Consider the following 14,741-nt stretch of genomic DNA (forward strand, 5'->3'; position numbering starts at 1 on the left):
AGGCCCGGGGCCACTTCCCGCGTCCCGGGGCCTCGCAGGCGCGAGCGCGGGGAGCGGCGCGCGGCGGAGCCCGCAGGGCGCCCTGTCGGTCGGCCCGCGGCCGGCCGCGAGCCGCCAGGCGGCGTGCGGCGGCGGCGGCGGGCGAGTGTGCAGTGCGCGCAGCCGCCGATGGGCGGGGAGTGGGGGCTCGCGGCGCGCCGCGGGCGGGGCTAGAGGGCGCCCTGCGGGCTCCGCCGCGCGCCGCTCCCCGCGCTCGCGCCTGCGAGGCCCCGGGACGCGGGAAGTGGCCCCGGGCCTGCTCCGCGCCACCGCGGCTGCCCGGGCCCCGCGCCAGGGGCCCTACGGGCTTCTCTCCCCGCCCCCCGCACGAGCCGGGATGAAAACGCTGGGCCACATAGGCTTCAGGCGTGCAGCTTCCGGGTTGTTAGGTGCCGAGGTTTAAAAGAAACGGTCACTTCAGTGGCGTGCAGGACAGCGGGCGGATGGGGTCGCGGCGCGGGGGGGACCTTGAAGTGTTGTCACACTTTGGGAAAATAAAACGCAAGTTTCCTAACTCGGGGCGCTGATCAAAATGAAGGAATGTGTACTTCAGAAGCCACATCCAAAATACATGCAACTGGCGAAGGAAGGATTTGTGGTTGCTAAGCAGAGGCAGAGCATGTTTAGTTCTGTAACTTAGGATGTTGACTTAAGTTCAGGAATGTAACCCTGATAGAATAAGCAGAGTATTTTCATTGTGCTGCTCACCTGGGGGAGGGGGATTGTTTTCCTTGTGAAGTGAAGCCCTAGATTTCCCATTACTCCTTCCTACCGGTGTATGTTATTTTATTGACCTTGTATCCAAAAAGCAATTTTTAAAGAGAAGGTTTTTTAAAACCCCCATGCCTGTTTTGTGTTCTCCTTTGCCAAAAAAACAAAACACCTCATTACTTTACATGGATTGTGTCTGCGCCATTTGAATGGTTCTATTCATAAATAGGGAAACTTTTTCTGTTGCTTCTAGGAACATTTAATTGGTTTTAATCCAATGTTTCAATCCCAGTATCAAACATAAATGAACAATTAACTTCTTGAGTTTTGTGCGCTTGGGAAACTATTACATTTCATGGCTATTGCTGAAATATTTCAGAATATCATCACACTGGACCCATTCTTTTCAGAAAAGCATGAACTGACATCTCCTTTCACACTACAGCTCACTCCACTGAGTTCTGCTGCATGATTAGAATGGACAGCAATCACTGGAAAGGATATGAGTCTATTCATTTCAAGTTACATGATGTGGGATAGAGTCAATTCATCCTAAGAAAGCCAAAATGAACAAACATACAGAATACAGAATACTAAGATACTGATACCCTTACCCATATACGTTGCTTTTTAAAAATGCATTAAGGACCAATCTCGAAAGGAACAAGATCCAAGAACCGATGGTGAACAAAAGAAGGCCCAAGGAATAATTTTAAGAATGCTGCTATGCTTAACCAAAAGAGTCAGTGTTTCCCTAAAGCTATCTGATATCACACAATCACCTCAGCGTTTGAGGGCTTTAAGGACAAGAGTTTAATTTACTAACTTTTTATTAGGAAGCCTAGAGTGACTCCTGCTGGCAAACATTCAGTTTATTCCTACAATTACTAGTTCATCAGGTCAACTTAAAAAACAAGATGCAGGGTCCCAAGCGTGGAAACAATTATTACAACCATTATTCTTGTTGCTTTCAGGATGATTTGCATTTCACATTCCAAGGATGGTGGTCATGGCCAGTTCCTCTGCTGTAACACCTCCTTTCCAACCGAAAGCAGCCTGTTTTTCTGGTTCTGAGGCTTTCTTGAGGCTGTCTAGAACTAATATACTTGCTTAAGAAGTTATGCTATTAACCAATAAATAGTTACTTCTGATTTTCTAGATTTGTATCTCCAAAGACTAAAAAGATACATAAAGACCTGTGTCACACTTAACCTTCCATACTATAGGCTCTTCCCACATGATGTAATAATCCTACAGCTATATTATAAAACACCCTCACTTCTTAGTGCTCAGCTCCATAGTTCTTTACTATGAAAAAATTCTACCCAAAAAATTGTTATATTAGAGTTCTGCTCAATTCAGAAGAGTAGCTAAAAACGTAGAACTCTGGATTTAAAGCTATGTAAAAGCTGCAATGGGGCAGGGACATGGAGCTAAACTCTCTTTGTTGAATCTGAAATGGTCAAACCAAATCAAAACCAGATTTTGAACACAACCAGACACCTAAATGCAAATTCATAGGCCAGTTTAGGAATAAATCCATAAATAATCTAAAAACTATTACTTGTAACTTTTCTGTTATCATCAACCAATGCTAACCTGATTAAGCCAGAGAACACCCTGGGAAATATAAAATGCAGGGATTACTTGCAGTCTTTTACTTCAAGACCAATATATGATGGCCCCGCACAGTGGCTCACGCCTGTAATCCCAGCACTTTGGGAGACCAAGGTGGGCGGATCACTTGAGGTGAGGAGTTTGAGACTAGCCTGGCCAACATGGTGAAACCCTGTCTCTATTAAAAATACAAAAATTAGGCCGGGCGCAGTGGCTCAAGCCTGTAATCCCAGCACTTTGGGAGGCCGAGACGGGCGGATCACGAGGTCAGGAGATCGAGACCATCCTGGCTAACATGGTGAAACCCCGTCTCTACTAAAAAATACAAAAAACTAGCCGGGCGAGGTGGCGGGCGCCTGTAGTCCCAGCTACTCGGGAGGCTGAGGCAGGAGAATGGCATAAACCCGGGAGGCGGAGCTTGCAGTGAGCTGAGATCCGGCCACTGTACTCCAGCCTGGGCGACAGAGCGAGACTCCGTCTCAAAAAAAAAAAAAAAAAATACAAAAATTAGCCAGACATGGTAGCAGGCACCTGTAATCCCAGTTACTCAGGAAGCTGAGGCAGGAGAATCGCTTGAACCTGAGAGGCAGAGGTTGCAGTGAGCCAAGATCGCACCACTGCACTCCAGCCTGGGTGACAGGAAAAGACTCCATCTCAAAAAAAAAAAAGAAAAGAAAAGAAAAAAGGGGGAAAAAAAAAAGAAAAACAAACAAACAAAATATATGAAAACCAGTGATAAAACACAGCAATCCTAGTTCCCCCAAAGGAGGACTACCAAATACAGGCACACTTGTGTGTAAACTATGAAACACATTTCCACTCAAAACTGCTTGGGAGATAGAAACTGAGTATCATTCTATATTAGAGAGCTCCCCTATTATAAGTTTAAAGCTCTTAAGCAACAGGAGACAATAAGGGTGTGTTTTATTAAGGGTGTAACCTACTAAAACTTGTATCAACAAGCTAATAAAAGTATTCACCTAAGCACATTTGTGCAGAGGAGGGTAAAGGTTGGGTTTTGATATGCACTAAGGAGTGTCCTAGGTAGTTAGTGGGTGTTTTATTTTTATGCCTTTAGAACCAGATAAATGTGACATTCAAACAAAGAGCTGAGCTTTGAGGCTGGAACAAGTACCAGCAAATGTTCAGTTTTTCCCATCGAATCTATCTGTATGTATGGTTGTAAAAAGAGCTCACCACGAAAAAATTATCAACTGGTTTGAGAGAATAACATACTATCCTTTTCAGACTAACAAGTGAAGTAAGCAAACGCCAAAAGTTATACACTGGACCCAACAGCAGTATGCAGATGCACGTGTATTCACCCCTTTATTTGGCTTCCAAAAGCCACTGCCTCTTTGTCACAACCCTTGTATTAAAAGCCAGTCATTCACATTTCACACTGTTCTTTCTACATTTGAAAAGATCTTTTTTAAAGCAGAACCTTTTAAAATTACTTATAATAAATTATGAGAAGACAGACATCACCAAGTCCACCTTAAGTATTTTCAAAAAGATTGGTGACTAGAAATATGTTAGCAAAATATACTTCTTTGGAAAATATAAGAAGTTTCTGATTATAGATGGAAATAAAAAATCTGAGCCTATCATGGGGGCAATTTTCATGTCTTACTCAGAAAAAAAAGTTCTGTAAATTTTCCCACATCTTTGTGCAGCTACAACTAATAACCCTACCTACATTAGCATGTAGGGATCACATGATACATTAATCCTTCTGTTCTTTCCTGTCTGTTCTTTTTATCCACTGATGAAAATAAGAAATGAATTATAGCTCTAGCTGGAATCATGCGTGTATGTATATACATACATACACACATGATATATATACACACACCTTTTTAAAGCGGTATTTGGTTCCTGAGGACAAAATTACTCTTTGATCCAAGAACTAAACAATTTATTTTCATTGAAAAATAACCTCAGCAATGAGTTTAATAATACCAATCCCACTCCTTTGATACAAAGTAAGAGTTGAAAGCAGCTTGAGAGGAGTGACTATTGAGATCAGCGCATGTGAAGCCACACAGCTTTGTAACTGACTGTCTAGCACCATTGAGGTACGAAAGCATGCCAGCTGGGCCAGCATTGTGCACCACAAAGTATGGGTTGTGAGCCTAAGTCCTGAGCACAAACCCTGCTTTCCAAGTTGGCAGGTGCTGAAAACACAGCAAATGTCACGCTTGCAACTCACTGGATGGAAGAGTTCTGGTAAGTAAGCTAAAAAGAACCAAGCAACAGTTAAAACTTATTTCAACTTCGTTTTTTTTTTTTTTTTTTTTTTCAAAATTAATAGTAGCTACTGGTATTATGTGCTACAAGAAAACACAAGCATGAATAACAAACATTTAAAAGTTTATGTATGGTAAATAAAAAGCTTTAAAAAAGTGTAAGAAAGGCTTTTCACTACATTCAAAGTAAATGGCATATGTAAAACTTATTAAACCTATTTTATTATTCTAATACTAAGGTTCAAAAGCATCTGTTTATGATCTTACATGAAGTAGACTCTAATTATTATCATTATAACATGGTGAGTTCCCTAGTTTGCTTCAGTTACCCCACCAAAAAACATATCTAAAAACAAATTACAGTATTTTCATATTGCTATATTATAAATTACATTTAATCTAGACAATATTTCAACTGTAGACCAGGCTAAATGTTTATGTTAACATCTTTAAATGAAACCATTTCAACTTTTTTTCTTAAACATTCTTTAGAGGAATTCACATTCAGTATTTGAGATATAAGCTCAAAACTTAATTTTTCTCTTGTCAACTATCTGCCATAAGTCATTGTCTCAAGAAAAATCGATTTTTAATTCCTCCCTAGTGATATGCTCAAAGCTACCGCTCTCCTGCCTTTCCCCCTAAAAATGAAACTGAGTAAATTTCATTTTCATTAGGTAGAAAGGAAACTAAAACTAGATACAGTTGGTGATTTCACAGAGCTTAAAAACCCAATCTAAAGGCTGAATCCTTTGGATTTAAAATGTCAAGAAAAGAAATCAGCCTCTAGAGTTCTAAAGGGTAGAACATTCCTGGGAGCAGTATGAAAAGAACATTTAGCCTACATAGTAGCCTGTGAATTTCTTAACTCTCCTCAGCAGTTTGTCAATCTATTATATTAACCAAAAGCAAAGATCTTTTGTTTGAATTCATACCCATGACTGTTCTAAGAGAGACTAGCCTTGCTGATTTTGTATGTGCGTAACCTGCAGCTATAGGTTGAACTGTACCTACAATATAAAAGAATTGACATGAATGAGAAGTTGGCTTACTATTTCAATTACTAGTTTACAGCTTCTCTTAACTTTTACAAGGGACAAAAACCAAAAAAACACACCTTGATCAAAACCAGGTTAGTCAACCACTGTACTGTTAAACTACCTAACATAAATAACTGGAGCTTTGATTCTGTTCTGTTGTAAAGAGGTACATCATATCATATTGACCTCAACTCTGTAGAACTCTCTCAGAATGGTTAAAAGACTAATGTCCTCTAGGATGAACTAGAGAAAGCAATATGGCTCTGGCCAACATGTCTATAGTCATACTACGCAATCTAGACATTGAGATAGTCATATAACCACCAATAAAAAGGCTAAAGAAATAAACAAACCCAAAAAACCAAATGTTTTCTCTTTTTTTTGGATACGGAGTCTCACTCTGTCGCCCAGGCTGGAGTGCAGTGGCACGATCTTGGCTCACTGCAACCTCCGCCTCCCGGCTTCAAGAGCAATTCTCCTGCCTTGGTCTCCTGAGTAGCTGGGACTACAGGTGCACGCCACCACACCTGGCTAATTTTTTGTATTTTAGTAGAGAAGGGGTTTCACCGTGTTGCCGAGGCTGGTCTTGAACTCCTGAGCTCAGGTAATCTGCCCGCCTTGGCCTCCCAAAGTGCTATGATTACATAGGTGTGAGCCACCGAACCTGGCCAAACCAAATGTTTCCTAGAGTAGCATAAATAACTGATTCACCATGCCTTCTACACTACACTGTCAATTCTAGTATAAACTAAGGACAAATCAGATAAAGTATTTAAAGTATTACTCAACATCAAACTTGAAAATGTCACTGCGAATGGCACTGTTAGCTTACAGCAAAGGAAATAAACCTGAATCACTGATTAAGGATATCAAATCTGGATGATGCAAAGTAGCAATCAATTATAAAATCTCAGGCCACTGCTTCCTAAATGGCCAATACAAGACCCAAATCCAATTCAACACTTTCATTAAATCCAATGCCACCAGCTTCCTAATGCATGATCCTACAGGGACTTGCTCTTGGTTCTTTTGTCTGATGTCACTTGGAATAATGCTTTGGCACTCAGACCTAATGAAGGAAGGTATATCATATCCTTGTCCATTTGGTTTCAATTCAAATGCACCCACATTAACATTTTCCCCCATCATACCTACATTTCTTAGTGAATTATTACTGGGGCTGGATGCAGTGGCTCACACCTATAATCCCAGAACTTTGGGAGGCCAAGGTGGGAGGACTGCTTGAGGCCAGGAGTTCGAGACCAGCCTGGGTAACATGGCGAAACCCTGTCTCTACAAAAATTACAAAAAATAGCTGGGCATGGTGGCACATGCCTGTAGTCCAACCTACTATGGAGGCTGAGGTTGGAGGATCACTTGAGCCCAGGAGGTTGAGGTTACAATGAGCCATGATTGCACCACTGCACTCCAACCTGGGTGACACAGTGAGACTGTCTCAAAAAAAAGAAAAAAAAAAATTACCACTTAAAACAGATAACGATCTAAATCCAAGGGGTATTCTTAGTCTCTGCTGACACGTCACAAAGGACATTTCATGAAAATCTGGCATTATAATATCTGGTCCTGATTTCTTAAATGACTGAAAAAAAAAAAAAAAAAAAAAAAGGTACTTCAAGTCCAGCACAGTGGACTGCTGAGGAGTCCCAGCTACTTAAGAGGTGGAGGCAGAAGGACTGCTCGAGGCCAGGAGTTTGACTCCAGCTGAGCAATACAGTGAGACTTGGTCTGTCAAAAAAATAAATAAGTGCTTCAGCACCAGCGCTAGAGACTAAGGAAGAAGAAGCTATACAGTATTATTTCTAAGAAGTTCTGAAAGGCCTACCTAAACTTTCCCTCTCACTTATCTAGCACTCCTCCTCTCTTCACTCATTTAATCACTCCTGGAACACAAATGCCTACAATGGAACTGAATACACTAAAACTGTGGCACTGAGGGGTAAAATCTCAAACAATTAAACATATCAGCTTCATGGGAAGAAGGGTCCTTGGAGGAAAGAACACTGATTTGGCCTTGGTGTGTGGCAGCAATCCCGCTAAGCTGCTTTACATTTCTCACTTAATATTCACATTCCTAATATGCAGGGTCTAAAGCACTGCTTCTCTCTCCAAGCTGTTTCAAAGAAATGTATGGAACAGAAACCAACCTTAAATGCCTACTATACAGAAGGTACTTTGCTAGCACCTTTAACATACTTCAATTTCACTGGGGAAGTAAGCAGTTACAGAGACAAACTGACAGTAGCCTGGAGAGACACAGGGCATAAGGGCCGACCCATATACTATACTCAATATACTATATATACTGTAGTATATACAGCATACTATATATAAGAAGGGCAGACCCATATACTATACTCATATACTACATATACTATAGTATATACAGCACACTATATATAAGAAGAGCAGACCCATATACTATACCCATATTCTATACTCGTCTTAGAGTGGCAAATTAGATCATCTGTGTGTAGTTTGTGCCTTGTGTCAAAAAAGAAACATATTGGGGAGATTCCTCAAATTATCACAATTTTTCTAAGGCCCAGTCTCGATCTCAATCTTTCTATATATAAAAATGGAACTGGACTAAACAATAAGATGCAAATTCCTAAGTTTCCTGGATATCTCTAGGCCAGGTGCGGTGGCTCACGTTAGTAATCTCAGCACTTTGAGAGGCTGAGGCAGGAGGATCACTTGAGCTCAGGAGTTCAAGGCTAGCCTAGGCAACATAGTGAGACCCCATCTCTACAAAAAATAGGAAAACTAGCCCGACATGGTGGCATGCATCTGTAGCCCCAGCTGCTAGGGAGGCTGAGGCAGGAGGATCACTTAACCCTGGGAGGTCAAGGCTACAGTGAGTCATAATCACACCACTGTACTCCAGCCTGGGTGACTGGGTGACTGGGTGACAGAGTGAGACCCTATCTTAAAGAAAAATTAAAAAATAAAAAAACCTCTGGTCAAATGCATACAAACTTATCAAATAGAAGATATCAGTGACAATACTCAAATACAAAGTTTAAGAAAACATGGACAAATATTTTTTTAGACTGAATATTCATCTGACTGCTTCGAATATTTTACGTACATATGTACATATGAGTACAGATACCTTGGTTAAAAAGAACCATCAAGTTACCTAACAACTGACAGTTAGCAAATGGAGTATTTAATCTCCCCACATATACAGTCGACCCTTGAACAACATGAGTTTGAACTATGTGGTCCACTTATACTTGGCTTTTTTCAACCAAACTCAGATTGATAATACAATATTCTTGGGATGGAAAACTCACCTATGTATAGATTTGGTTATAAGCAGGTGGTCCCAGTATCCCTCGTGCATACCAACGGACAGCTATTCTAGAAGCCTATTTCATAGGGCTTTTTCTAAGCCTCAATTGATTTCAGGAGTATTATGGACTGAATGTTGGTTTCCCCCTACAATCTACATGTTGAAGCCCTGACCCTCTACCCCCAACGCAATGGTATTTGGAAATAGGGCCTTTATGAAATAATTAGGGTTAGATGAGGCCATGAGAGTGAAGCGCTCAGGATGGGGTTAGTGCTCTTTATTTTGTTTTTGGTTGTTTTTTTTTTTTTTTGAGATAGAGTCTCGCTCTGTCACTCAGGCTGGAGTGCAGTGGTGTGATCTTGGCTCACTGCAACCTCCACCTCCCAGGTTTAAGTAATTCTCCCGCCTCAGCCTCCGGTGTAGCTGGGACTACAGGTGTGCACCACTAATTTTTGTATTTTTAGTAGAGACGGGGTTTCACCACGTTGGCCAGGCTGGTTTCAAGCTACTGACCTCAGGTAATCTGCCCTCCTCAGTCTCCCAAAATGCTGGGATTACAGACGTGAGCCACCATGCCTGCCTGGAGTTAGTGCTCTTTATAAGAAGAGACACCAGAGAGCTTATGCGCTCCCTCTCCTCCAACCCCAATGCACATAAAGAAGTCATGCAGACACACATAGATGGCAGCCACTTATAAGCCTAGAGAATAGGCCTTAAAATAAAATATACCTTGCCAGCACAATGATCTTGGAATTCCAGCGTCCAGAACTACCTTTCTAGAAATAAATTTCTGTTGTTTAAGCCACCAAGTTTACGGTATTTTATTATGGCAACGTGAGCTAAAAAGGATACAGAATGTTAAATACCACCTAAATGCCCTTGTTTTATGGAGAGAAAAACTGAAGACCAGAAAAGGAAAGTGACTTGGCTAGGTCTAATCATTTTTCTCCAAAATTAAATATTTTTTAAAATCATTTGTTTGACATCTATTCTATTGCTTAATAGATTTTAACAAATTACCTGCTGTTATAAAATGAAAGGAACCAAAATAAATTCAACTGAATTTCAAGTTCAGAAAATAATCTCCTTAATTCATTGCAAATAATGAAATGATCTTACTTCTGCTACATAATGTCTTCGTCATACAAATTCCAATAGGAAACCTAGGCTCACTAACTGAATACTGGGGGAAGACAGCTTATTTCTTAGGGAGCTCCAGTATTCAGAATTGCTTTTAGTTTAATCCAGTTAATTACTTTTTTTTTTTTTTTTTTTTTTGAGACGGAGTCTGCTCTGTCGCCCAGGCTGGAGTGCAGTGGCACGATCTCTGCTCACTGCAAGCTCTGCCGCCTCCTGGGTTCACACCATCCTACTGCCTCAGCCTCCCGAGAAGCTGGGACTACAGGCGCCCGCCACCACGCCCAGCTAATTTTTTTTTTTTTTTTGTATTTTCAGTAGAGACGGGGTTTCACCGTGTTTGCCAGGATGGTCTCGATCTCCTGACCTCATGATCCGCCCGCCTCGGCCTCCCAAAGTGCTGGGATGACAGGCGTGAGCCACCATGCCCGGCCCAGTTAATTACTTTTAAATTAAATAACAACTACAACAATTGATACTTCCAACTACAAAGCAAAGAATTCTGTCCTATCTCTTGAACAAACTATATTATCAATTGCTTGATTCAACTGGCTCTCTCACTGAATCTGGGCTTTCCCTCTAGGCCTGTCAGAGTTTACAAAGGGGATAAACAGCTCATTCTTGTATGCCTTGCTTATGACCGCTTCTCAAAAATCAAAACATTACTCTCATTCAAAATAACAGTATAAAAGCAGCTTCCCTGAAACACAAATGCATCTCAAAGGTTCTATTTATACACAGCACCACATGTAGTTTTCACTCACAATTTCAGGTCTTTCTTCCAAAGCTTGCCTACAGCTCTTTAATTTCACCAGGTATGTTTTATTAAATACCGTATTATGACTGTCCCCATTCAGAAACCAACTAGGCTTCTTACTGAGAACATAGAAGGAAAACCTAATTATCAGTGCTTCAATGCATCTAAATTTATTTCATTACCAAAATCAACAGAGTAGGGGCTAGCTGCTGTTGCAGAGAGGCAGACGGATATGGAGTATAAACCGCTCTTTCCTCCACTCTTCCTTCCCCTACCCCACCCCTCAAAGTTCCATGGTTGGAAATCATCCTAACATTTTTTCATCCCAACATTTTTTTAGCCAGGATGTACTAAAATTAGATGGGAACAAAGGCCTGACATTTTCCTATTAGAGAAGGGTTAGGAGGAAAATGTGAACTGACAGCACCCACACTCTTCTACATTTAGCCTCTTCCTCCCAACGGTTCTCTCCTCTTTGCAGCAGTAAGGCAGGCTTAAAAGCTGGGGAACTACAGCCATCCCAACACCATTTCAATTCTGCTATCATCATTGATGATAAGCTGCCTGATCTGTAATATATTAATGAAAAATGAGAAATACAGTTCACAGTCCCCTTATTCAACCAGAGTATTTTCATATTTTTTCCTAAGCTACTCGGATAATATACACGATATGCTAATTGCTGGATCATGTGTAAATTTTTACATATTTGGGAAAACAGATGTATTAGATTTGCTTTTCTTAAGATGCTTCCAGATACTATGAACAATAAAGATCACTCAAATACTTATCATTTGCTGATACGGTACAGTAATAAAAATACGTACGTAAAAATATAACATGGAAGAATTTATCATTTCTCATCTCTTCAGGAAACAAATCATTTCTTTTGAAAACAAAAATGTAGATTTTGGCTTTTTATTTCTTCTTCTAACAAGCTAGGCAAGTAATTTGCAAATACTTTAGGGCTCAATTGATCTCCTAGTTTAAGTCTTTTTTACAATGGTATCAGCATGACAAAAGTACATTCTGCCAGCCTATACATCTCAGTTTTTGAAGTCCTACTCCAGAAAAGCAGGATAGGATATTGATACATTCATGTCTTAGGAATTATTCCTATCTTTTTAAGTTTATTTCCCTAGGCCTAAACTATAGTGACAGCTCAAAATTCATCTAGAGAAGCCCTTTTAATGCTCAGTCTAATACACTGTGTTGCAAAAGATTTTTAAAACTCAGTAAGTACTGACTCAAGCTCTCTTTTTTTCCTGGTTACTAGAGCCCATCTTGACATCTAAGCTGGAAATGAATGATCTTTCAACAACACTCCAGGGATTTTGCTAAGGTCATATTCAATCATTCATTAGGCTTCTTACCCGTTGCTTTTCACAGTTCCATTGTAGAGCTGGTTTTATTCAGCATTTATGTAGCCTGTGGGCTTGGGTATTTGTCTGCTTGATGTTGAGTTTCATTTCTATGCCCTGAACATAGGAATCCATCAATTGACCAAAGAATTTCAAACTATTCTTTTACCTTTCTAACAAATTGCATGGTGTATATGAAGAATAAATTAGCATTAATTTTCTTCCATTAACTGTTAATAAAACATGCTGATGAGCTCCCCCTTCTTCTATGGACATCTCTGTTTCCTGCCTAACCAAGAGAAATATAAGGATTTCCTAATTTTTTTCCCCACTATGCAATTGTCTTTCAGCCATATATGCTCCTCACCTCCCACAATCAAGCTCTAGGTCATGGGCAGCCTTCATTCAGTGAAGTGTATGAGACAAGACTTCTTTCAGAGCCCATCAACACCCCCTCCCACACACACACACACGCACACACACACACACACACACACACGCCCACACGCCATTAGCTAAAGAGGTTACTACTGTGGAACACAAGACACTTGGTCTCATACTATCAAAGCAGAGGGCTGTCCAGGAGCACATACACGTTAGCTTACAGAGCCCAAAACAGGAACTCAAACCCCAGGACTCTCCCCTGGAGACGAACTGTTCACATCTGTACAGATTTTCATTGTAGGCCACTAGACAGAGAGAGACACACACACACACACACACACAAACACACACACAATTCATAAAATAAAATTATTTAAAAGAACATAAACGAAAGTCATTAACACAGGCAGAAAAACGCTATTTCTTTGTATACCAATTTGAAGAAAATTATTTCAAGGCCATATGAAACTTAACTAATAATGTAGGTTCCTTAAAAATTGAGGTTTCTATTATACTCTGGATAAATGTGAATTGAGGTCAACATACAGTACCGTATTATAGTATCATAGAAATTTTAAAATAAGTAAGTCCACTGAAGCACATGATTCATAAAAAGACTAAAAGTCTTTTGTATATACTTAGCTCCCTTATTTCTTCAAAAAAAGAAAACCCAGAAGATTGCATGCATACCACAGATGAAGAAAAAAGGAAAACTCAGTGCTACTACAATGGGAAAAAAATCATTCAAGGACAGTTTGTACTTATTTTTAAATGGCTTTAGTCAGGCTGCCAAGAGTGATATCAGGTTTGATTCTCACATACATAAATGCCAGTCCCAAAAAGCAACTCTAACTTGTGCACCTGGCTTAAAACAAAATGTACTGAAAACTTTGTATTTGTTAATTGGTGTAACCCACCCATTCAGGCCTCAATTCCCTTTGGACTTGCACACGCACTTCCTATACACAGAAGTGGCCTGTTATGCAGCAGTAACATCATAGTGAAAAGCAGCAATTCCATGCAGGCTGCACCGAGAAATTGCGTTTGCATTTCAAACAAGTTTCTTCAAAATAAGCGTCTTTCGATTAAATGAAATTACAATTCCAAATTCTTATCCACAGAAAATAGCATTCACTACGTAACTTACTGCTCCTTTTTATAACTGCATAATTTGTCACAGTTACCCACATATTTATACAATTTAACAATACTAAGTTAAATAATGTATTTATGGTTTGTTTCAGGAACCTGAGGACATTTGCTGGCCTTGTTTTTAACAGTTTGGTATTATGTGAAAATACTAATTTCTTATTAGCATTTTTGGACCTTCCATTTGTTCTGGTTTTAGTCCCCAAGAAGCTAGCTTCCAGCAGGATTAGAGTAATAAGAAGAGATGACAACTTCCTTTTCTTAACCTTATCAAAAAGCTCTATGGTTAAAAAAATAAATAAATAAAAAACTTCACCTTTGCAAATGGCACAAACATGCTCCAAATAGTGACTCGAAAAGCTTTTCAACAAAGAACCATTCCAAGCTTTTTGTGAATCAGACTCAACATCTCAGTCTAGTCACACAGAAAGCCTAGTTTGTAGGATTAGTGCATTAAAATACCATATACTTAACTCAAAATTCTAAAAGAGTACTTATCTATGTTATATTTGAAATCAAAGAATATTAATGTGAAAAAAAAACAAAGACCAGATCTCAAAAACTATAAAACTATCTACAGTTTAAGATCTCCTGTCTTACGGTGAAACCCCATCTCTACTAAAAAATACAAAAAAAAACTAGCCGGGCGAGGTGGCGGGCGCCTGTAGTCCCAGCTACTCGGGAGGCTGAGGCAGGAGAATGGCGTAAACCCGGGAGGCGGAGCTTGCAGTGAGCTGAGATCCGGCCACTGCACTCCGGCCTGGGCGACAGAGCGACACTCCGTCTCAAAAAAAAAAAAAAATCTCCTGTCTTGTAAAATCAACACAATTTTGTAAAAAATTTAAATTGCATAATTCTGAAGTCATTTCTCAGTTTTTACATGTTGAAAATAAAAGCTTTTCAAAAATATTATTTTTGTTGAAAGTCCACATATAGCCGGGCGCGGTGGCTCAAGCCTGTAATCCTAGCACTTTGGGAGGC

The 14,741-nt window shown here is 40.1% G+C and overlaps 1 protein-coding gene across 1 annotated transcript in view; it reads right to left on the bottom strand.

The window, feature by feature from the left end:
- Positions 1–4,278: 4,278 nt before the first annotated feature.
- Positions 4,279–14,741, bottom strand: part of EEF1AKMT2 (EEF1A lysine methyltransferase 2) — a 47,719-nt gene continuing 37,256 nt past the window's right edge. The window contains exon 7 of the mRNA XM_025395982.1: positions 4,279–4,605. The gene's annotated coding sequence lies outside the window, so the exon portion shown is untranslated. The remainder of the gene's footprint in view (positions 4,606–14,741) is intronic.

Source organism: Theropithecus gelada, chromosome 9 (assembly GCF_003255815.1).
Source record: "Theropithecus gelada isolate Dixy chromosome 9, Tgel_1.0, whole genome shotgun sequence".
NCBI lineage: Eukaryota > Metazoa > Chordata > Mammalia > Primates > Cercopithecidae > Theropithecus > Theropithecus gelada.